General features: G+C 42.8%; 1 long non-coding RNA gene across 2 annotated transcripts in view; it reads left to right on the top strand.

Annotated features, from left to right (window-relative positions):
* The window catches only part of LOC134357884 (uncharacterized), a 69,096-nt gene that overhangs the window by 17,571 nt on the left and 26,028 nt on the right, over positions 1-25,497 (top strand). For both annotated transcript variants that reach the window (XR_010020747.1, XR_010020746.1), the window contains exon 3: positions 17,214-17,280. This is a non-coding gene — a long non-coding RNA (uncharacterized LOC134357884). The remainder of the gene's footprint in view (positions 1-17,213; positions 17,281-25,497) is intronic.

The raw sequence follows: 25,497 nt of genomic DNA on the forward strand, positions 1-25,497 counted from the left end.
AAATCTCTTGTGTTTATACCACAAAATTAATGGATTTCCTTCTTTACAAAAAGTTACGCCCCAGAGTGAGATCAATGCCTCAATAACTATCGTCCGGTAGTACTTACATCCACAGTCATGAAGTGAGGTTGGTGACGAAACATATCAACTCCTACCTGAGTAGTCACTTGGATCCACTTCAATATGCCTACATTGCCACTGGTCCACAGCAGATGCCATTTCATTGGGTCTTCACTCAACCCTGGAACATCTGGATGGTGAAGATGTAAATATCAGGATATTCTTCATTGATGACAGCTCTGCATTTATCGCTACTATCGCCTCAAAATTCATCAATAAGCTTCAAAACCTTGGCCTCAAAGCCTCCTTGTGCAACTGGATCCTTGATTTCCTCACTTGCAGATCCCAGTCGGTTCAGATTGGTAACAACATCTCCTTCAAATCACCATCAGCTCAGGTGCACCACAAGAAGGTGTGCTTAATCCTCTGCTCTACTTGCTTAATATTGTGAGAATAAGTACAGCTCTAGTGGCAATCCAATATAAGTGTAAGGGGTTTCTTCTTTTATGTTATTGCTAAGGTGAATAAGGTCCTGACGAAGGGTCTCGGCCCGAAACGTCGACTGTACCTCTTCCTAGAGATGCTGCCTGGCCTGCTGCATTCACTGGCAATTTTTATGTGTGGTGAATAAAATGGCTTCTTTGTTATGTTAAAATAAAATGGCTTCTCTGTACTGTTAACTGCTGAGACAGTGCTTCTCTATAGCAGCTTGTTTGGGTTATAATTACTGATAATGAGAATTGTATTCATTTTCTATCCAACCGGGATAGATGTTATTCTTTCTTGTGTGTCTGTAAGCTATGGTTTTTGTGGGCTTTGGGGCAGAAGGCGCGATGGGGACAGAGAGAGGAGACGCGATGCTGTAAGCTGGGCGACTGAACGGACCCCGAGTGGGAGTCCGTGGCTCAGGGTTTTCGGGAGGAGAACGGAAGAGGAAGGACGTGCTGGATGCGCTCTGGTCGACCACCGTGGTTGGTCCCAGGCGGCGGGTCGAGGGCGTTGGAGGAGATCTCATGGTGGAAAGAAGACCCCGTTCATTGTGCTCCAACGGTTGTGCATGAAGTAGTTGAACTTTGATAAGTTTGGCGCCTTTTACTTTCCTTTTATATTGTATCTTTATTAATTGTGTAGTTCCAGCAAGATCTATAAAGTGTAATCATTCAATCGCATATGGTGTACTGTTTGTTATTTGGCGTGGTGGGGTACATCACACAGCATCTACACAAACTCGATTACGGAGTTTGGCGGTCTAGACGAAAGTGAGCTGAGTGAGCCTGAGGCTTACCAGGGGGCTACATTGTGGGGTTATTCGTCTGGAATGTGGATTTTTGTAAGGTGCTGTGTGATCGGCCTGTTTAGATCAGGGCTGCTGTGTCTCTGGGATTGCTGTGAGTAACAGGATGAGTGGGGTGGATAGTCATACCCCGGAGGAGTTGATAATTCGATTTTTGAGTATGGTTAAAGCTGATGGCGTGTTTGAAATCGTAGTGCAAAAAGTTGATGAAATGGTGGGCTCAGACCTTGCTTCAGCGTGGGCTAGCACTGATGTCACGGAGGTGGGATTGCCAGTGCCTATTGTGTGCCCCGGGGGAGGCGGGGCCAGGGGCTGTCCATACTGTCAGGAGGGAGGGGGCGGAGGTGTTTGAGACATGGGCAGAACGGATCTCTCAGTTGTTAGATGAGTGGCAGTGCTCGGTTGAAGGAAAGTGATAGGGATTGGTTGGAAGTTTGGATAGGTGGGCTGTTGATGGTGTCAGAACTGTCAGGTTCAATTACCCCATAGTGACAGCTGCCAGTTATCTGAAAGTGGGGGAAAATGCGTTTGGTTTGACTGGAAGTAAAATGCAGCACCAGGGGGGCTTTCTATACCTATGTCAGGAGATTGGGTAAAAGCTTTCAGTGTACTGTATCTTCTCTGGCTGGGGAGGGGGGCAGATAAATTGCTTGCAGTGCCTGAGGGATCATTTAAGGGGATCAGCCCTTCCCTCAGTTGTTCAGCTGATCAGAGAGGGGTTGGGAAACTTAGTGGAGGCCCAGTGTGGGAACTCTTTTCACATCTTTTTATTATTATTATCCAAAATTAACACGAGTACATGGAACACGAGTACAACAGTACATTGTAGGCAACACTTACAATGTCTCAAGAAAAAAAAACATTGTTTTAAAGATTGAAAAAATTTTGGTGACAGAAAAAGAGGGAAAAAAACCCCTACTAAGCAAGGAAATGTGAGAAAAAAAACCCATTAGGTGTTCAACCCTGGAGCCATGCGTCATACAAAAAGCTTCTAAAGATAAACATCAAATTGCCAGCAAGAAAAAAAAGTACCAAAAATTTACAATTAGACCATGGAGGAAATCTATCAATTAACTCAAATGATAGTAACGAGCAAATGAACCCCATCTTTTCTCAAAATCAAACATAGTTTCAAAGGTTCGACTTCTAATTTTCTCCAAACTAAGACATAGCATCACTTGAGAGAACCATTGTGACAAAATGGGAGCTGATGTATCCTTCCACTTCAACAAAATGGCCCTCCTAGCTATCAATTAAACAAATGCAGTAACATGTTGGTCAGACGAAGAGATACCGTGGATATTTTGAGGAATTATTCCAAAAAGCACAGTTAATTTATTAGGTTGTAAATTAATTTTAAGTGCTTTAGAAATTGTAGAAAAAACTGACTTCTAGAACTGTTCCAGTATAGAACAAGACCAAAACATGTGTGTCAGTGTAGCTGTCTCAGTTTTACACCTATCGCAATAACTATCAACATTAGGAAACATTTTAGAATGTTAGACCCTATTCCTGAAGGCTTAGAAGGACTATGCCCTCAGGTGTCATTACGGATAGATGGAAGCTATGCTAAAGCCATACTCGACACCGGGGCGCAGGTCAAGTTGTTGTACAGTTTGTTTTACAACCAGTTTCTGAAGCAGTTACCCTTGACAACATTAAAGGCACTGCAAATTTGGGGTACCAATGCCGGTAATTATCCAGACGATGGTTATTGGTCAGTGAAACTGGAGTTCTTGGAGGCCAATGTGTGGGTGTCAGAGGGTTGTGAATCGTTAATACTGATGTGTCCGGACCCTGGTGTGACAGGTAGTGTTTCGATTCTGGGGGCCTGCCAGGAGGAGGTGGGTGAGAGCTGTTCGGGGGCATTGTCTGTGCACCCAGTGTTTCGAGCTGCTTGTGAGGACGTGTGTAGCAGCATTGGGCCGGTACCAAATTTAAACGAGAGCCAATGGTGGTACGGCCTGGGGGAAGTATCTGAGGGTGAGACCCTCTTAGTGGACGCTCCGAAATACCACGGGGGAGGGGAGTTGACCGCTGAAGACATCTCCTTGAGAGAGAGGTTGCGGCGACTGACCCCTGCAGCCGTGGAAGACGTAGGCAGCGTGTGTGTGGATTATAGGACTCTGAACAGGTGCACTGTCATTGACCAGAATACAGTCCTGACGGCCGAAGACGTGATGGTCTGTTTGAGTGGTGCGACGTGGTTTAGTGTGCTGGATCTGAGGAGGGGATGTTGCCAGGTCCCGATGAGTGAGACCGACAAGGAGAAGACGGCTGTTATAGGTCCCCTAGGATTCTTCCAGTCTGAAAAGATGCCACAGGGCATATCTGGAGCCCCTGCAACCTTCCCACGGTGCTTGAGGAAGACCATGGGGGATGTGGACTTGCTTGGAGTTTTGGTGTATGTGGATGATCGCCTAGGGTTTGGATTCGCCTTGGGGGACTATGATGTGAGGCAAGTGTCGGAGCCCGGGCAACAAAGAATTCACAAAGTAAAGCTTTCTTTGGACAAGTGCCAGGTCTGGAGAAGGACGCAGATCCTGAGGGTTTGGCTAAGAGAGGAGATTTGCATCGCTGAACTGAACGGTCAGAAATGCAGGCTGGAGACTGAGTGCTGCAATTTTGGGACAGCCACTGAAGAATTGGAGTCCACACTCGTCAAAGTGGAGACGGAGAAATGGAACTCCGAGCCGAAACGGCGGTCATTTACTGATGAATTAATCCAGAGAGACGGAACAATGACCAACCTTTGAAAGGATCAGCAGAAACTCAAGAAATTGATCCAGAACAGATTGGAAGAAGCTGGTGGTGTAATTGTGTCCCAGATGGAGATGGACACGAAGCGGGAGTCAGAACTGCTGAGACTGGGGCGAAAGTTGGAGGAGTCCAGGAAGAAGCTGACGTCTCGACTGCAGGAGGCTGAAGAGGCTGCAGAGGCAGCCCAGGCTAAGTACTTCAGTCTGGAGAAAATCAAACAGCAGCTACCAATCGAGGAAAGGGGGAAGAATACGGATTTGAAGGATGATGTGCTGGATGTGTGGTACATGCTGCCTTTCGCTAACTTCCCCTTGATTGAGGAAGAGACTTTTGGCCCTTCTCCCACTGTCAGGGGTAGTGAGGAGGGCTATCTGTGGGTAGCCTGGGTTACAGCAGGACCCTGAAGGAAAAGAAGCGGGGCCCTGGGCACAGGACAGGGGGCTCCGAGTTGCAGTGGGGGCATGAGTGAGAGATTGAGAGAGAAGATGGCAAGCAGACCTGAGGTATTCCCAGTAGTGTCCGAGCCTGAAGGGTTTAGGTGAGAGGGTATGGAGATCTCGGAGGGTTAGGAAACTCCTAGATAGGTTGGCCTATGTAGCGCCTGAGGAACAGGGTGTAAGGTCCACTGTTTGGGGGGCAATGTCACTGTTTGTACCTGGATTGGGTTTTTGTGTCTGCAGGAATGGTTGGCGAGTTATTTAGAAGTCATGAGGACATGACTAAATTTGGTGGGGGGAGAGTGTAAGAGGTTTCTTCTTTTATGTTACTGCTAAGGTGAATAAAGTGGCTTCCCTGTACTGTTAACTGCTGAGACAGTGCTTCTCTATAGCAGCTTGTTTGGATTATAATTACTGATAATGAGAATTGTATTCATTTGCTAACCAATTGGGATAGATGTTATTCTTTCTTGTGTGTCTGAAAGCTATTGTTTTCACGGGTTTTGGGGCAGAAGGTGTGATTGGGACAGAGAGAGGAGATGCGATGCTGTAAACTGGGCGATGGAACGGACCCCGAGCGGGCGTCCGTGGCCCAGGGTTTTCGGGAGGAGAACCAAGGAGGAAGGACATGCTGGACGCGCTCTGGTTGACCACCGTGGTTGGTCCCAGGTGGCTGGTCGAGGGGGTCGGAGGAGATCTCATGGTGGAAAGAAGACCCCGTTCATGGAGCTCCAACGGTTGTGCACGAGGTTGAACTTCGATAAGTTTGGCACCTTTTTACTTTCCTTTTATATTGCATCTTTATTAATTACATAGTTCCAGTAAGATCTATAAAGTGTAATCATTTAATCGCATATGGTGTACTGTTTGTTATTTGGCGTGATGGGGTACATCACACAGCATCTGCACAAACTTGATTACAGAGTTTGGTGGGGTGAAGGCTGCTCCCCCTAGACAAAAGCAAGCTGAGCGAGCCTGAGGCTTACCAGGGGGCTGCATAAGGTTGCTGACAACACCATTGTTGTTGGTCGAATTAAAGGTGGTGACAAATCTGCATACGGGAGGGAGTTTGAAAATCTAGCTGAATGTTGCCGCAACATTACCTTCTCACTCAATGTCAGCAAAACCAAATAACTGAATATTGACAACAGGAGATACTTGAGCCAGTCCTCATCATGTGATTGGTGTGGAGAGGGACAGCAATTTCACAGTAATATAATTTCGGAGGGTCTGTCTTGGGTCCACACGTAATTGCCATTACAAAGAAGGCACAGCAGCGCTTCTACTTTTGGAGAAACTTGTGAAGATTCGGCACTTCATCAAAAATTTTGACAAACTTGTATAGATGTGTGGTGACTGGTTGCACCACAGCTGAATATGAAAGTACCAATGCCCTTGAATGGAAAATGCTACAAAAAGTAGTGAGCACAGCCCAGTCCATCGTGGGTAAAGCACTAACAGGAGAAAATCTGCAGATGCTGGAAATCCAAGCAACACACACAAAATGCTGGGGCGACTCAGCAGGCCAGGCAGCACCTATGGAAAATAGAAAACAGTTGAAGTTTTGGGCCGAGACCCTTCATCAGAACTCTCGGCCCGAAACATTGACCGCTCGCTGTTCTCCATAGATGCTGATTTGCTTGCAGATTTCCTTCGGCACTTTGTGTGTGCTGCTTGGGCAAAGCACTCCACACCATTGAACACATCTTTAAGGAGCGCTGTCACAGGAAAGCAGCATCCATCATCAAGATCACAAAGTCGAGGAAAGAGGACCGGGTCGAGACAACAGAGACTTATGGAGAAGAGGAGTTCGGTGGGTAGTAAAATGGACGAGTTCATGGCGCTAGCCAGGCGTCAGAGAACACTTCGGGAGTGCAGTGTTATGTGTTTCACTGGAACGGGGCTGCACAAGGACATACCCGACCAAAACTTTTCCATGGACGGCTTCCAGACCGATCGGGCTGACCGGAAGTGCACTGAGAGCGGTAAGCGTAAAGGAGTTGGGTGCTTACTGTTCTGGTTAACAACAGATAGTGCAATCTGGGTCATATTACGATCAAGGAACGTATTTGTAGACTGGATATTGAACTTTTTACTGTTGGACTTCAGCCATATTCCACTGAGATACAACACTGGGCGGCACGGGAGGTCGTTTCTGCCTGTGGCCATCGAACTTGCAGCTCTTCCCGTGAAGGGTCAGACACCCTGAGCCAATAGACTGGTCCTGGACTTATTTTCCATCTGGCATAGTTTGCATTTTGTTGTTTGATTGTTTGTGGTTTTTGTATTGCTATATTTATGCTCTATTCTTGGTTGGTGTGGCTGTAACAAAACCCAATTTCCCTCAGGATCAATAAAGTATATCTATCTATCTATCTGTCTATCTTCTCCTATCCACACCATGCTCACTCTTCACACTGCCATCAAGAAGGAGGTACAAGAGCTTTGGTTGCCATGCCACTAGGTTCAACACGTTATTTCTCCTCATCCATCAGTCTCTTAAACCGGCGGGGGGCGGGGGGGGGGGAATAACTTCACTTAATTTCACGCCCCATCACTGAACTGCTCCCAAAAGCTATGGACTCACTCTCAAGGTCTGCACAACTCATGTTCCTGATGTTTATTATTATTTTGTTTTTTTTCTCTCTCTTTTTATATATATATACACTTTGATAATAAATTTACTTTGAACCTTAATGTGTACCAAGTACTAGTAAAAGTTCTGTAAAAATGATTAACATTCATAATAAGTGTATCATGTGGTGCACATTTATTACTATCGGTAACACATTCTCTCTGAATCATGATTACCTCAGTACTTGGGAATATAAAAGTCACATGTGATCAAAAATCTATTTCCTTAAAGATAGAATTACTGGCCTTAATTTATACTTTAGTTTATACTTCATACTTTAAGGAAATTTAAATGAGTTTGGTCCACTCTTGGGAAAACTTCCTTTTAGTGATTGAGGGGATAAACGCTAATCATAAATTCTGCTCGCATTTGAGGACATCTGCTGTGGATTCTGCCCAGCAGTTTCCACATGTAGAGCTAGAGAATATGCCATGGAGCGTTAGTGTTAATCTTCCCTGTTACCATTGGCCTGGATGGCATGGTTTCTAATTCTAGTTATTTAAGTCCAACCTAATTCAAGTTCATTTTCAGGTTTAATTGTCATTCAACCATGCATGAGTACCCATGAGTACAGCCAAAGAAAATAGCACTTCCCCAAGGCCAAAGTGCAAAACACAGTACCAACAGACACACACAAGCTGAGAGGCTGAATGTCTTCTACGCCTGATTTTTGATGCGCAGGATAAAGTGCTGGTGAGGAAGGCATCCCTCCCCCCAGGGGAGCAGACACTCCTGGCTGAAGCTGAGAGGAGGAAGACCCTGGCCTGAGTCAACCTGTGCAAAGCTGTGGGGCCCAATAATACACCAGGCCAAGTTCTGAAGTCTGTGCTGCCCAGCTGATGGAGGTGTCGACAGATATATTTAACATCTCTCTGGAACAATTCATTGTCTCTTCAGTTTTCTAGGTGGCAACCATCATTCCAGTGTCAAAGAAGGCGACACCTTCGTCCAGTGGCATTAACCACAACCATTATGAAATGCTTTGAGCGGCTGGTCATGGAGCATATTAAAGCCTTTCCAGTTCACTCATCATTCAGATCAATTCACTGATGATGCAATAGCCTCTGCCCTCCACTCTGTCCTGTCCCACCTGAAATATGCCAGACTGCTGTTTATAGACTTCATTCTGGTGTTCAACACTATCATACCCCAGAAACCGATGAGGAAACCATCCTCACAGAGCCTCAACACCTCCCTCTGCAATTGGATACTGACTTATTAACAGTAAGGCCACAGTCGGTCCGTGTGGACAGCAACATCTTTAGTCCCATCATACTGAGTACTGGCGCTCACCAGGGCTGTGTGCTCAGCCCGCTCCTGTTCACACTGCTGATACATGACTGTGTCACAGGACCCAACTCAAACTGTGTCATCAAGTTTGTGGTTGGTCTTATTAGGAACAATGACAAAACGGAGTAGAGACAGGAAGTGGAACAGCTGGTGGATTGGTTTGAGAAGAACAACCTAAGCCTCCGTGTGGAAAAGACAAAGGAAATCTTTGTGGACTTCAGGAACGTGCAGCCAAACCATCCCCTCTGCGAATACATGGCTCCTCAGTGGAGAGAGTTAAGTGCACCAAGTTCCTGGGAGTTCACATCACAGATGACCTCACTTGATCCCTTAATATCGCCTCCATGAACAAGAAGGCACAATACTGCCTCCAATTCCTAAGAAGATTGAGGCAAGCAAGGCTCTCCTACCATCTTAACTGTGTTTCACAGGAGCACCATGGCGAGCATCCTGACAAGTTGCATCTCTATCTGGTATGGGAGCAGTCGAGCATCAGACCTGAAGTCCCTACAAAGGACTGTGAGAACAGCTGAGAGGATCGCAGGGATCTCTTTAACATCCATTAAGGATATTTATCAGGAGCGCTGTGTTTGCAGGACCCTTAGTATTATTAAGGATTCCACCCATCCATCCAGCATCCTCTATGGCTTTCTACCATCAGATAGGAGACTATGATGCATAAAACAAGAACAATCAGGATGAGAAACAAGCCAATAGGCTTCTGAACTCCCAGCTGCATCGTATTCGAAGTGTCACTGGTTGGTCTGTTCTATACGTTACGATATTTAATATTAATGCACTTCAGTTTGTTATTTATGTGTGATTCATCTGTAGATTTTATCCTTACCTCTATAAGTTATTGTGTGTTATGTGCTTTACACCCTGGTTGAAAGAAACATTGTCTTGTTTCTATATATGGTATATACGTGTATGTAGTTAAATTACAATAAACCTCACTTGTCACTTGTCAATACAGATTTAAAGGTGAAACTTGCAGAAAATGCAACAAAGTAGGACACATACGAGGAGCATGCCAGGCAGACACAAACAAGTGGACTAAACGGGGAAAAGGATAAAAGGTCAAGTTACAGTTTCAAAAAAAGCTCTAATCTGTATGCAGTTGATTAAAAAATGTTGATGATGATGACAATGATACCGGTCTGTGTAGCCTTAAAATTTACAATGTGAAAACTAACAATAGACAAGAAACATGGCTTACACCAGAAGTGGACGACAGATTAATTAAAATGGAATTGGAACTAGCTCGGCTGTTTCAATCATTCCACAAAATAAGTTTGAATGATATTTCAAGATACTGAATGAAGCCTGCAGATATCCAAATAAGAACTTCTACTGGAGCAAAGATAACTTCTGTGGGAATGACATTTGTATCAGTGAGATACAACAACCAACAAGCCACATTGGGCCTGTATGTGGTAAAAACAGGTGGGCCAGCATAGTGGGGGCTTGATTGGCTGAGACAACTACAAATTGATTGGAGATCCAATCACCATTTGCATGCCACATCTACTGTAAAAGGTTAACTGAAGGTGAATAAAGAAAGGTATTGGATGATGCCACAGGTGTCTCCATGCTCTCCACCATGAATCATTGGAGGAAGAACCCTGCTTCTCAGGAGAGTCGTGAAAGTGACAAAAGCACTGGTCCAACTACAACAGTTTTTGTAGGCAACATATTTGAGAAAGACAAGGCTCCATAAGACCATCAGAGATAGGAGCAGAATTAGGCCAACTGGCCTTTTGAGTCTGCTCTGGTAATCCATCATGGCTGCTTTATTATTCCTCTCAACCCCATTCTGCTGCCTTCTCCCCGTAACCTTTGGCACCCTTACTAAACAAGAACCTGTCAACCTCCGCTTGAAATATACCCAATGATTTAGCAACCACAGCCGTCTATGGTGAAGAATTCCAAGGTTTCACCACCCTTCACCCATATAACCATATAACAATTACAGCACGGAAACAGGCCATCTCAGCCCTTCTTGTCCGTGCCGAACTCTTACTCTCACCTAGTCCCACCGACCTGCACTCAGCCCATAACCCTCCATTCCTTTCCTGTCTGTATATCTATCCAATTTAACTTTAAATGACAACATCGAACCTGCCTCAACCACTTCTGCTGGAAGCTCGTTCCACACAGCCACCACTCTCTGAGTAAAGAAGGTCCCCCTCATGTTATCCCAAAACTTTTGCGCTATAACTCTCAACTCATGTCCTCTTGTTTGAATCTCCCCCACTCTCAAAGCCTATCCATGTCAACTCTATCTATTCCCCTCATAATTTTAAATACCTCTATCAAGTCCCCCCTCAACCTTCTACGCTCCAAAGAATAAAGACCTAACTTGTTCAACCTTTCTCTGTAACTTAGGAGATGAAACCCAGGTAATATTTTAGTAAATCTCCTCTGTACTCTCTCAATTTTATTGACATCTTTCCTATAATTTGGTGACCAGAACTGTACACAATACTCCGAATCTGGCCTCACCAATGCCTTATACAATTTCAACATTACATCCCAACTCCTATACTCAATGCTCTGATTTATAAAGGCCAGCGTACCAAAAGCTTTCTTCACCACCCTATCCATTTGAGGTTCCACCTTCAGGGAACTATGCACCATCATTCCTAGGTCCCTCTGTTCTACTGCATTCTTTAATGCCCTACCCTACCAATTCCCCCTTATCACTTTTCTACAGGGATATCAAAGTAATACCAATTCAAATCAGATTTATTGTTTTTGTGATATTGACTCAGATGAAAATATTCACTGACACAGCAGAGATAACAACTCTTTATATATGTAATAACATTTTAAGATCCTCTGATAGAGCATGCAGTTCTTCAGAAATCATTGACAGTTGATTCAGAGGAACATTTCTCATCTACTAAGCCAAAGGTATATCAATACAGCAGATGTTGATTTGCTGACTTCATTGATGTACAAAACAATAAAGTTGTGAATACTATACCTTTGCTCCTTCTTATCTCTATTACCCCCCTATCTATTGTTGCTATAAACCACAATCCCTTGTTTCCTGGACAAAGTTTATTGCTCACTGAATAGTTGCAACTCTGGTCATTATTGTATTGCTATTTGTGGTATTTTCTTGTAAGCAAATTAGTTGCCATCTTTCCTTTGGCAAATACTGATTTTCATTGGCTGTAAAGAGCTTTAGGATATTCTGAAAGGGGTGTGAAAGGTAAACTTCTCCTTTCTGCGGCTTTGTCCCTCTCAGTGGAAGACACAACTAATATGTAGCACTAATTCTGAGTGACCAGAGTTTATTCAGGAACCCTGTTCGCAGCAAGGGAAGATGTGGCATTTTGTTCGAAGTGTACCAACAATCATCAGTAAGCTGTCACTTCAAAGTATATCACAGTGATTGAGCAGCTAGTTCATGTTGCACTGAAGGTTAAAAGAAGGTTAGCTTTATTTGTCACAAGTACTGAAACAGAATAAAATGGGTGCATCACTGACTGGTACAGAGGGGCCACTGCACAGAACCAGAAATAGCTGCAGAAAGTTGTAAATATATACTTTTATTGTAATTTATAGTTTTTATAATTAATTATTTCAACTTACTGCTGCTGCAAAACAACCAATTTCACAACATATGCAAGTGTGATATTAAACCTGATTCTGAAAGGCACTGTTGACATTAATGACCAACACAGTCCAGGGATGTGCTGAGGGCAGCCTACAAGTGTCTACATGCTCTGGCGCCAACATCTTACTAAATTCTTACTAACCATCCATCTTTGGAACGTGGGAAGAAACTGGAGCACTTGGAGGAAAGCCACATAGTCGCTGGGAGAATGGCCAAGCTCCTTGCAGATAATGGCAAGAATTGAACCTTGATTTATACCTTCAGCAAATGCGGTACCAATCTCTAATTAAAGATACCAAAAAGCTTGCAACATCACAAACAAATACATTCTGATTAACATGCATAGCCATTTTCTTGGGGTATTATTTTGTTTAACATCTCAAAGTATGTGTGAGAACAGGATTACCGGATCAATTAATGAACTCCTAGGATACCTGTAGAGGGAAAATTTAAGGGCAGCACAGTAGTACGGTGGTGAGCATGGCACTATGTCACAATCACGGATTCAGCAGCGCAGCAAATACGGCAATTGCGCTCGTGAATATGCATGTGACAGCTAATTACTATTTTCACTGCGATAGTATTTAGCTCCATTCGTTCCGTCGTAGTGCTTGTCGGGACTTGAACCCAGCACAGCAACGCTTTGCTGCCTGCTTGCAATCGGCCTTGCCTGAGAAATTGGGCTGTTGAGTCAACTGATGCTGAAGACCAGCGGTGTTTGTTTTATGTTTAGTTATTCCTTTCAGCCGCAGTTTAGGCTTTTTTTTCCATTTGAGAGCTTTAGTTAACGTCCCTGTTTGGCCTAGCATTTATTGTTTTCTTTTCCTTCTAACACTGTTTGTATTAAAGTCTGTGAGCTACCGACCTGGTTCAGTGTGTCTCGCTCTGCACTTGGGCCGTATCCGAACCCGGTGACACAGTTTCACAGCGCCACTGATCTGGGCTCAGTTCTGCTGCTGTCTGTAAGGCGTTTGTACGTTCTTCCCGTGACTGCAAGGTTTTCCTCCAGGTGCTCTGGTTTCCTCCCACATTTCAAGCAAGAATATGGCAGATAAAATATCATGAGGGAAAAATATGACAAATTCTGGACCTGGTGGCGTGCTTGTGTATCTCCTGCCTGAAGGAGTCTGGGATTGTGGGGATACTCGATGTGGCAGTGGACCATGCAGATGTGATAAAGATGCCAATACTCAGAGGGAGCTGGTAAACCATTAAATGTTTACATGGGCAGCAAACAGTTAGGAAGGCAAATGACATGCTGTCTTTTCTTGAAAATACATAGACCCTAAATGTGACTATAGCTATAATATTGTGTATAGGTCTGGACAAAGCAAGAGGTAGAAGGAGCACAACAGTGATTTCTGGGACAGAGGATTGTCCTCTCAGGAGGGCTGAAGCAGAATGGGCCAATAGTAGCTTGATTTAAAGAAATGAATGGTGACCTCCCCCCTGGTAGAGTTTGTGGGCTTGGGAGGTTCTGTCAGAGTAACCCAAGCATTTTGTTGATGATAGAGAGTGGTATAGAGAATGAAAGTTTCAAAGTTCAAAGCAAAATTTATTATTAGAGTAGAGTACGTCAGCATGTATAACTCTTGTTTTGCAGGCATACTTAGCAAATCTATAGGACAGTAACTGTAAACAGGATCAATGGACAACACACTGTGCAAGTGCAGATATAAATAAATAGCTATAAATAACGAGCATGAAATAACAAGATAAAAGAGTCCTTGAATGAATGTAGTTGTCCCCCTTTTTTCAAGACCCTGATGGTTGAGGGGTTCATGAACCTGGTGTTGTGCCTCCTACTTAATGGCAGCAATGAGAAAACATTGCAATTTTACAGCAATTTTCATGTCGATGTCCTCAGTGGCTGGGAGGGTTTTACCCGTGATGTTCTGGGCCAAATCCACTACCTTTTGTCGGATTTTCCGCTCAAAGGCATTGGTGTTCCCATACTCGGCTGTAATGCAGCCAGTCAGCAGGTAGTGCGCGAGTTATCTACCAAATGAACTGTTTATTGTGGATTCCGTTGAGCCTCTTGAGAGATGTAATTACTGAAATCCCCAAGCAAGTGAAGAGTATTCCATCATGCATCTGACCTGTACTTTGCAGCTGGTAAAGTGGGTCTGGGATGTCAGGAAGTGAATCATGCTGCTCTTATGGCCATGATAATTCCAGGGTGACAGAGGGGGATTTGGTGAGGGTGGTGCTGCTGAATGTCAAGAGTGGGTGATTGGACTCTCTCCTGTTGGTGATCAATGTTGTCTGGAATTTTTGTGCTGCGAATATTACTTACCACTTATCTATCCATTCCTGAAAGTTGTCATGATCTTATACATTCCTGTAAGGAACTGGTTGATTTACTGAAGGGCTATGAATGAAATTGAACACTGCACGATCATCAGTGAATGTTTGTGTTTCTGAGCATATACTGGAAGGGAGATCACTTATGAAACTGCTGAAGGTAATTGATGTGACGATACTTTCCTGAGAAGCTCTTGCACTGGAGCCCTGGCTCAAGGGTGATTTACCTCCAGTAACCTGTGTGCAATATACTCTATGATTACAAACGTTGGAATGCTTTTTCCTAGATGCCCTTGATTTCAGTTTTCCAAAGAAACCTTGATAATGGACAGTGAAACGCTGCCCTGATGTCAAAAGCAGTCACTTTTATTTCAAACAACAGGAATTCTGCAGATGCTGGAAATTCAAGCAACACACATAAAAGTTGCTGGTGAACACAGCAGGCCAGGCAGCATCTCTAGGAAGAGGTGCAGTCGACTTTTCAGGCAGAGACCCCCCTTTCCGAGATTCCTCTTTTATTTCAAGCTGGAAATCAGTTTTTTTTTCAGTTCATGTTTGAAACAAGAATGGGGCGAAACAGTCCCAGTGAAATCCGAACAGACCATTGATGAGGGGCTAATGGATGAACTGGTGTCATTGACACCTTCCTCCATTTTGCTTATAGTTGATAGCTGATTGAACTGTGGTTAGCTTGACTGGATTTGCTCTCTTTTTTTTGTGAAAGGCATATTCCTGTGCACTTTTTCACACTGTTGTGTAGATGTAACTGTACTGGAACAGAATGACTAGAGGAACGGCCAGTTCTGGAATTCTGAGAACTCTTGTTTTCAGAGCTTTTATTCGCTCAATTTGTCTTCTTTTGCACATTGGTTGTTTGTCAGTCTTTGTTTATGTATATTTTTTCATAAATTTTATTGCTTTTTAAAAAAATTCCTCTCAAAATGGATTTCAGGATAGTATATGGTGACATACGTACATTCTTTGATAATAAACTTACTTTGACTTTTTGACTTTAGAACGCAGATTTTCTGTACTGCATCTGGGATATCGTTAGGTGCTTTGCCTTTGTTGTATCCTGTTCACTGAGCCTTTTCTAGATTTCACATGAAGTGGATTGAATTGCCTGAATATTGATTTCTGTAATGGTTTGGTATCTTAGTAGGAGGTCAAGATACATTATTTATTTGACACTTCTGGCAGAACATGCCTGCAAATTCTTCAGCCTCTTTAACTGCTGGATTGTGCCATTGATAAGGGTGGGGACATCCTCAGAAAATCCATCCCTCATTAAAGGTTTAATTGACGTGGTAGGAATGGAAGTTTGATTGGAGTCATTAGTTTTGTGATTGCTTAGCTCTGCCATTTCTATGTAGCTTTTGCTTCTGATTTCAGGGAGCGTTTGCTGCTGTTCCTGGCATGCCCTTTATTTGTCATTGAACTTGACTTGATATAGTAATTATAGCTGAAGGGTTCTCTGTGATGTGGTAACCAGAAGCTCCTAACGTTGATATCCTGTACTCTTACGATAACAGAATGGAAAACAGAAAAATTAAAGCGATTTTAATCTGGGCTTTACTTTAACCATCACTGTGAATGTACCACTTTTCGATCTGATGCTTAGAATAGAAATTTCAGATCATTAGGTCTCTCTTTGAGTTTAGTTTTTTCCAGTGTGATTGCAACATGATTGCATGTCAAAGTTTTCACATTCATTGAGCGTTTTGAAGAAATCTGCATGTTCATGGATGAATGTCAATGATAATGCAAACTGAAACAAACAACCCTAGTGTGAGTCAATATAACTCATAGGATCATCTGTCTCTAGTCAAATTACCCTCAGAGATATTTCAATATCATGTAACAATAAAAATATTTCAAAACACAGTCATATGCTTGTTATCCTACATCTACATGAAATGTTGCTTTATTTCTCTGCACAACGTGATTTTTATTGAGAGCACAACCTTTGTATGTTGCACCAATCACTCTCTCTCACTCAATGGTGAGGGAGAATTTGCTGCTGATGCTTGAGTGGAGGAACTCGAAGTAAAGCAATGCAGCAGACTGTAACATTAAAATAGTGATCTGCTCGCCTCCCCTCTTGCTGTAGGAGGAGCGATATCTCTCTCTCCCTTGTTAGTGAGACAGAGAGAGCCTGTGGGATGTGGAACTGTTGGGATGAACAGTGGCTTTTCGATGGACTCTAGGTCATGGTCTCTTTGGGGGCTTTGCTATTGCTTGCATGGTAGGGAGTGGAGGGTGCTGATGCTTTCTGCTGGAACGAGTAGGGGGAGGATTGATGCTTTGCTGCTGCATGTGGAAGAGGTGAGAGGGATATTTGGGGTTCTACCATTTTTCTGTCATTCATTCTTTGGGGTTTTTTTGCTGTCCTGTGGATGCCCGTGAAGACTAAGAATTTCACGTTGTATACTATATACATTCTCTGATATGAAATAGAACCAATGAACATTGAAAGGTGAATTTACATAAGTATTCTGTCAATATCTGATGTTACCTTTGGAATCCGGAACAATATTTTGTATTGCTGTAGTGTGTGGCTTACATGAATAATGTACAAAAACATGCTGAATTGCAAATGAGAACATATTGTTGATTGTTAGTGTGATGCTCCTCTTGTATGAAGCATGAAAATATCATTTTATGGGATTTGGAACGTGCCAACATGCTGTCTATTTGATAGTGAATGAGTTAAAAATGTAGACTGACGGCAAGAGAGTACTGCGGTGTCAAAGGCGCCATCTTGAAGAAGAGATGTTCAAAAGAGGCATTTTTATACTCTTTCAGGTCAAAATCCCGAGGAAGGATGGGAAAAGAGAATCTGAGAATGCAATAAGTAGCGCAGCAGCATCAGGTAAGCCTTAGACTTCAAAGAGGAGTAGCGAAATTATCTCGGATATCTTGTTCAATATTTAATCTACACCATTAAAATTGACTACAAACTATCTCTATGTTATAAATACTTGCCATATAAACAGCTCCTATAAATGAATTAACTACCATAATATTATTAGTTCAAAAGTCTGGTGTACATCAAGTAGCACTGCTGATATATTCATTCATTCTCTCTCTCTCTCTCTCTTGCTCTCTTTCTCTCTCTGTCTATCTCCCTCTATCTCTATCTCTCCCCCTCCCTCCCTCTCTCTCTACCTCTATCTCTCTCTATCTCTATCAATCTCTCTCTCTCCCTCTCCTCTCTCTCTCCCCCTATATCTATCTCTCTCTCCATCTCTATCTCTCCATCTCTCTCCCTCACCCTATCTCCCTCTCTCTCTCTATCTCTCCCTCTCCCTCTCCCTACCCCTCTCTCTCTCTATCTCCTTGATACTGTCACTGTCTGTCTGTCTCTGTCACTGTCTGTCTCTTTCTTAATTTTTTCTTAGTGTGGAAATGGCTAATATGAGGAAGTATAAATTTAAGATTATCAGAGGAAAGTATAGGGTGGATGCAGGAGGTATGTTTTTTTTACACAGAGAATAGTGAGTGGATGGAACTCCCTGCCGGGGTGGTTGTTGCGAGAGGCATGTAGGGGCACAGGGGCATTTAAGTAACTGGATGGTAACAAAATGGAGGACTATGCAGAAGGGAAAGGTTAAGTTGATCACAGAGTAGGGTAAAATGTTGGCAGAACACCACTCTGTCTCTCTCTCCTTTTTCTTTACTTAATTAGAAGTTCTTTCTTGTCAATCTCATAAATTTTCACTGCCATTTAGGGCAATATGGAGAAATGCTTACTACATTGAGTAACGCTTGTATATTTTCCAACTTATTCAACATAAGGCTGTCTCTAGAACGGGATCTTGTTCATGACCTGGGGCAGCCTGCCTTGGGCTGTTATCAATGTGAAATGTTCTAGTTTGCTCTGCACAGCTGGTTGCCAAGTTTCCAATGTCACTATAATCACACCATTCCATTTTTGAGGTGTCATCGGGAATCTTTATTTTTATTCATATAGATACTAGTTTATGCCCTGATGTTCCTAAGAAATAGTCAAAAGATGTCTCGGCACCTAGATGTGTGATTTAGTCTTGACATGTACCACGTGTCTACTTCACTAAGAAATTCAAGAGGAAAACTTGTATTTTGGACAACTAAGATGGAATAAATTAAGCATAGGATGCCTATTGTTATTGTCATCCCCTCAGACTGAATAGGGTGTGTGAGGGAATAGATTGAGTTAGGAGAGCGGAAGGAAAGGAGTAATTACTCTCCCATCCTGCAAAAACTTGCCCAGCCCACAATTCTCTGCATATCCCGTGGGACCAGGATTATCCCTGACTTCCACCTCTTACACTCGTGTTTCATGATTTTTCTGTCCACCATGGTGTACAGGTCCTCCCCAGGTTATAGGCGCCTGACCTATGCACTGCCTGTGTTTCTGAAGAAGCATTTGGGAGAGCGGATGCATGGATTAGCTGCCTGTTGCAGTGCTGCAGACATCGCCTGTGATGTGAGAACGTGGTTTGGTTCAGAACCGGAACCAAAGTTCAAATTTTTGCATGCTGGTTGAAGGTCCAAGTTGGTGTGGTCCTGCCTTCAATAATTCTGTTATGGTTATTATTCTATTATTGATTTATTGAGTATGCCCACAAGAAAATGAATCTCAGGGTTGCATATGGCGACATATATGTACTTCGATAATAGATTTACTTTGAACTTTGAACTTTGAAATGCAAACATATGTCCTGTATGGTTGAGAAGGTTGTCTGTCACATTATGGGACAGCTGGATAGATTGCACAACTTGTAATGTAGATTATCAACTGTTCATGAAATCTATCTTCATGTAGCCTCAATACCAGCCATACATCTCCCGCAGAGGCAGCTATGTAAATGCTAACACTGATAGAGAAGGTTAAGAAATAATCAATTAAAGGTTTATAAATGATGAAGGATTTTGATAATACCAGAAAAAGACATTACCTTCCAAATTTCTACACTTGGATTCTAGAACATTCCATCTAAATTTATGGAGCTGCAAGAGACTGCTGGATTCTGGAGTAACAAACAATCTGCTGGAGGAACTCAATGGGTTGAGCAATATTTGTGGAAGGAAAGGAATTGTCGACTTTTCAGGTCTAAACCTTGTGTCTTAGAATAGAAACATAGAAAACCTAAAGCACGATACAGGCCCTTCGGCCCACAATGCCGTGCTGAACACATACTTACTTTAGAAATTACCTAGGGTTACCCATAGTCCTCTATTTATTTAAGCTTCATGTACCTATCCAGGGGTCTCTTGAAAGACCCTATCGTATCCGCCTCCACCACCCTCGCCAGCAGCCCATTCCACACACTCACCACCCTCTGCATAAAAAAACTTACCCCTGACATCTCCTCTGTACCTACTTCCAAGCACCTTAAAACTGTGCCCTCTCGTGTTAGCTATTACAGCCCTGGGAAAAAGCCTCTGACTATCCACACGATCAATGCCCCTTATCTTACACAAAACTTATTTATTCTATTCATATAAGCAGGAGAGTATCTTTCAGTACAATTGAGGTTAGTTGGGAAACAAAATGAAGTGGCAAAGAGAAGAGTTCATGAATGAAAATTACTGGCAAAAAAAAATCAAGTGACATGCAGAGAAGATACTTTGCAAAATAATTGTAAACACAAGAGATTCTGCAGAAGCTTGAAACCTTGAGTAACACATGCGAAATGCTGGAGGAACAAAGCAGGTCAGGTAGCAGCTATGGAGAAGAATAAACAGTCAACACCCTTTATCAGGACCCTTTGGATAATGACCTTTCATCATTGCAAAATAGTGGTACATTCTGCAGTATCCTACTGGGGTGGAGACAGTTTTGTTGATCAAAAAGGTACTGAATAAGTAATTAAAAAGGGAGAGAATTGTAGATCAAGGGGAGAGAGCAGTAGATTTGAATTTGGATTGTTCTTAGACCATAAGACCTTAAGAACGTGAGACATAGGAGCAAGATTAGGCCATTTGGCCCATCGAGTCTGCTCTGCCATTTTATCAAGGCCGATCCAATTTTCCTCTCAGCCCCAATCTCCTGCCTTCTCCCAAATCCCTTCATGCGTTGACCAATCAAGAATCTATCAACCTCTGCCTTAAATATACATATTTAAGGCAATAAATTCCACAGATCCACCATTCTCTGGCTAAAGAAATTCCTTCTCATCACCGTTCTAAATGGATACCCCTCTATTTCAGCACATCCTAAGTAAAGGGGCCCAAACCTGCACACAACACTCCAAGTGAAGCCTCATCAATACTTTATAAAGTTTCAACATTACATCTTTGCTTTTATATTCTAGTCCTCTTGAAATGAATACTAAAATCTCATTTGCCTTCCTCACCATATACTCGGCTGGTAAGATAATGTTTTAGGGAATCCTGCACAGGGACATCTAAATCCCTTTGCACCTCAGCTTTTTATTATATTTTCTCTCCATTTAGAAAATAATCAACCCTTTCATTTCTTCTATCAAAGTGCTCGACCATACTCTTCCCGACACCATATTCCACTTGCCATTTCTTTGCCCATTCTCCTAGTCTGTCTAAGTCCTACTGTTGCCTCTCTACTTCCTCAACACTACCTGCCCCTCCACCTGTCTTCATATCATATGCAAACTTTTCAACAAAACCATCAATTCTATCATCCAAATCATTGATATATTACATAAAAGGAATCGATCCCAACGCTGACCCGCATGGAACACCAATAGCCACTGACAGCCAACCAGAAAAGGCTCCCTTTATTCCCACTCTTTGCCTCCTGCCAGTCAACCACCGCTTTATCCATGCTAGAATCTTTCCTGTAAAACCATGGGCTCGTAGCTTGTTAAGCAGCCTTATGTGTGGCACCTTGTTAAAGGCCTTCTGAAAATCCAAGTACACAACTGTAATATTGATGTGACTCAGACACCGCTGTTGATTGAACAACCACGTTTATTCACCAGACTTCCATTTTACTTCTCCACGTCCTGACGTCATATGCACTCTGACGCTACGAATACTCACACAATACATTACATCCCCCTTCTCAAGATTTTTTTTTCTTTTTACAACACTGTGAATTACCAAAACAATGCCTCTAGGTATGCCCTTCTCAGAGTGCAACAACCATGACATAAACTAAAAAAATCTTACCTTCTTGTACTGTATTCTGCATTGTATTTTACAATACTAACAGCAGTGTATTTTCTTTTACTAACATAGACTAATAAACCTTTTGTTTCACACCTTGGAACTTATAACATGTGTGACTTTGCCTCAAACTCTCTGAGACTGTATTATGTCTAGTCTCTGTATCTAGCTGGAAGTTTGACTTGTCTCCCAGACCGTGAATGATACAACTGTGACTGTGCTTGTCCTTCATCAGGGTCAGTCACAAGATCACAAGACAAAGGAGCAGAAGTAGACCATTCGGCCCATCGAGTCTGCTCCGCAGCTCCCCCATGAGCTAACCTATTCACCCATCTAGTTCCAATTTCTGGCTTTTTCCCCATATCCCTTGATACCCTGACTAATTAGATACCTGTCAATCTCCTCCTTAAACACACTCAATGATCGGGCCTCCATAGCCATATGTGGCAACAAATTCCACAAATCCACGACCCTCTGGCTAAAAAAATTTCTCTTCATCTCTGTTTTAACTGGGTACCCTCTAATTCTAAGACTATGGCCTCTTGTCCTGGACTCACCCACCAAGGGAAACAACCTTTCCACATCTACTCTGTCCAACCCTTTCAACATTTGAAACGTTTCTATGAGATCCCCTCTCATTCTTCTATACTCTAATGAATACAATCCAAGAGCCGACAGACGCTCCTCATATGTTAGCCCCTGCATTCCAGGAATCATCCTCGTAAGTCTTCTCTGAACTCTCTCCAACATCAGTATATCCTTTCTAAGATAGGGGGCCCAAAACTGCACACAGTATTCCAAATGAGGTCTCACTAATGCCCCACAGAGCCTCATCAACACCTCCTTACTCTTATACACTATTCCTCTTGAAATGAATGCCAACATAGCATTCGCTTTCCTTACCGCCAATCCAACTTGGTGGTTAACCTTTAGGGTATCCTACACGAGGACCCCCAAGTCCCTTTACACTTCCGATTTTTGAATTTTCTCCCCATCTAAATAATAATCTGCCCGATTATTTCTTCTTCCGAAATGTACAACCGTACATTTGTCAACGTTGTATCTCATCTGCCATTTCTTTGCCCACTCTCCTAAACTGACTAAGTCTCTCTGCAACCTTTCCATTTCTTCAACATTTCCTGCTCCTCCACCTATCTTGGTGTCATCCGCAAACTTGGCCACAAAACCATTTAATCCATAATCCAAATCATCGATATACATCGTAAAAAGAAGCGGCCCCAACACCGACCCCTGCGGAACACCACTCATAACCGGCAACCAATCAGAATAGGATCCCTTTATTCCCACCCTCTGCTTTCTGCCTATCAGCCAATGCTCCACCCATTTCAATATCTTTCCTATAATTCCATGGGCTCTCATCTTATTAAGCAGCCTCATATGCAGCACCTTATCGAAGGCCTTTTGAAAATCCAAATACACAACATCCACAGCCTCTCCCTTGTCAATCTTATTCAAGATTACCTCAAAAAATTCCAATAAGTTGGTAAGGCAGGATCTTCCCTTCATGAAACCATGCTGGCTTCGGCCCATCTTGTCATGCACCTCAAGGTATTTCATAACCTCATCCTTGAGGATTGACTCCAATATCTTTCCAACCACCGATGTCAGACTAATAGGTCTGTAATTTTCTTTTTGCTGCCTCCTTCCTTTCTTAAATAGCGGAACTACATTTGCAACCTTCCAGTCCTCCGGAACCATGCCAGAGTCTATTGATTCCTGGAAGATCATTTCCAATGCTTCCACAATCTCCAAAGCCACCTCCTTCCGAACCCTTGGGTGCACCTCATCCAGGCCGGGAGACTTATCTATTCTTAGTCCACTTAGCTTCCCAAGCACTTTCTCTCTAGTTATCTTGACTGTACCTAATTCTATTCCCTGATACCTCTGGCTATCAGGTATATTGCTCATGTCTTCCACTGTGAAGACTGATGCAAAATACTCATTCAGTTCCTCTGCCATCTCTTTGTTGTCCATTATAATTACTCCAGCATCATTTTCAATCGGTCCCATATCTACCCTTGTCACTCTTTTACTCTTCATATATTTAAAAAAACTCTTAGTATCCTTTTTTTATGTTAATCGCCAACTTCCTTTCATAATTCATCTTTTCTTTCCTAATGACTTTCTTAGTTTCTTTCCGTAATTTTTTAAAGGTCTTCCAGTCCTCATTTTTCCCACTAATTTTTGCTTCCTTGTACGCTGTTTCTTTTGCTTTTATTTTTGCCTTAACCTCTCTCGTTAGCCACATTTGTGCCATTTTTCCATTCATGATTTTCTTTTTTCTTGGAATATATTTTTCCTGCATTTTCCTTATTTCTTGTAGGAATTTCATCCAATTCTGCTCTGCTGTCCCTCCATTTAGTTTAATTTTCCAATCGACTTGGGCCAGTTCCTCTCTCAAACCACTGTAATTTCCCCTGTTCCACTGAAATATCGATACACCTGATACCAGCTTCTCCTTTTCAAATTTGAAACTGAACTCAATCATATTATGATCACTACTTCCAAGAGGTTCCTTTACCTCCAGCTCCCTAATCGCCTCAGGTTCGTTACACAGCACCCAATCCAAAACAGCCGGTCCCCTGGTGGGCTTCTGGACAAGTTGCTCCAAAAAGCCATCCTGTAGGCATTCTACAAACTCTCTCTCCTGAGATCCATTACCTTCCTGACTTTCCCAATCCACTTTCATATTAAAATCCCCCATAATTATCTTGACATTGTCCTTCTGACGTGCTTTTTCTATTTCCAGCTGCAACTTGTAGTCCACATCCCGACTGCTGTTTGGAGGCCTGTATATAACTGCTATTAGTGTCTTTTTACCCTTGCCATTTCTTAATTCTACCCATAAGGATTCTACCTCTTCTGATCCTATGTCCCTTCTTTCTATTGATTTGATATCGTTACTTACCAGCAGGGCCATGCCACCCCCTTTACCTACCTTCCTATCCTTTCTGTACACTGTGTATCCTGGGATATTCAGCTCCCAATCACATCCATCATTTAGCCATGACTTGGTGATGGCCACAATGTCATACCTTTTAACCTGCAGCTGTGCAGCAAGGTCATCCACTTTATTTCTAACGCTGTGTGCATTTAAGTACAGTACATTTAGATCGGTACCTGTTGCCACTTGTGCTATATTTCTATTTTGCAGCAAATTATCCTGTATATTCACCGGCCTGTCCTTCTTACCATCATTGCTGCACAGTATTTTTGACTTATTTCTATTTTCCTCTTCCTCGATCCTAACACCTTGGTTTCCTTCCCCTTGCCAACTTAGTTTAAACCCTCCCTACCAGCTATATTAAACAATCCCGCTAGGATATTAGTACCTTTTGAGTTCAGGTGTAATCCATCTTTTTTGTACAAGTCATACCTTCCCCAAAATAGATCCCAATGATTCAAGAATTTGAAACCCTGTCCCCTGCACCAGTTACTTAGCCACACATTCATCCGCTTAATTTTGCTATTCTTGCCATCATTAGCGCGCAGCTCAGGCAGCAATCCTGATATTATTACTCAGGAGGTCCAGCTTTTCAATTTTCTTCTTAGCTCCCAGTAATCTTTCTTCAGGACCTCCTCTCTTTTTCTGTCTATGTCATTGGTACCAACATGTACCAAGACTTCCGGCTGCTCTCTCGAGTGACCTCTGTGTCTTTGCGGTCTGCATCACTCTTGATGTCACTTGTTTCCATGTCTGTGTATGTGGAAATGTCCTGTGCATCTGTATGTGGAAACTCCCTCTCGCCTGTCTTCAGCAGATGCTTCCTGTTCCTCCTGTAGACTCTTCCATCCGGCGTGCGAACTATGAAGGATCTTGGTTGCTGATGTCTGTTCACAACCACAGCTGGTTGCCAAGTGTCTCCTCTCTGTATTCTGACATTTTCACCCGTATGCAGATCTGGCAACTGTCTTGTATGTCTGTCAGAGTAGCTCT

This window comes from Mobula hypostoma, chromosome 17 (assembly GCF_963921235.1).
Source record: "Mobula hypostoma chromosome 17, sMobHyp1.1, whole genome shotgun sequence".
Classification (NCBI taxonomy): domain Eukaryota; kingdom Metazoa; phylum Chordata; class Chondrichthyes; order Myliobatiformes; family Myliobatidae; genus Mobula; species Mobula hypostoma.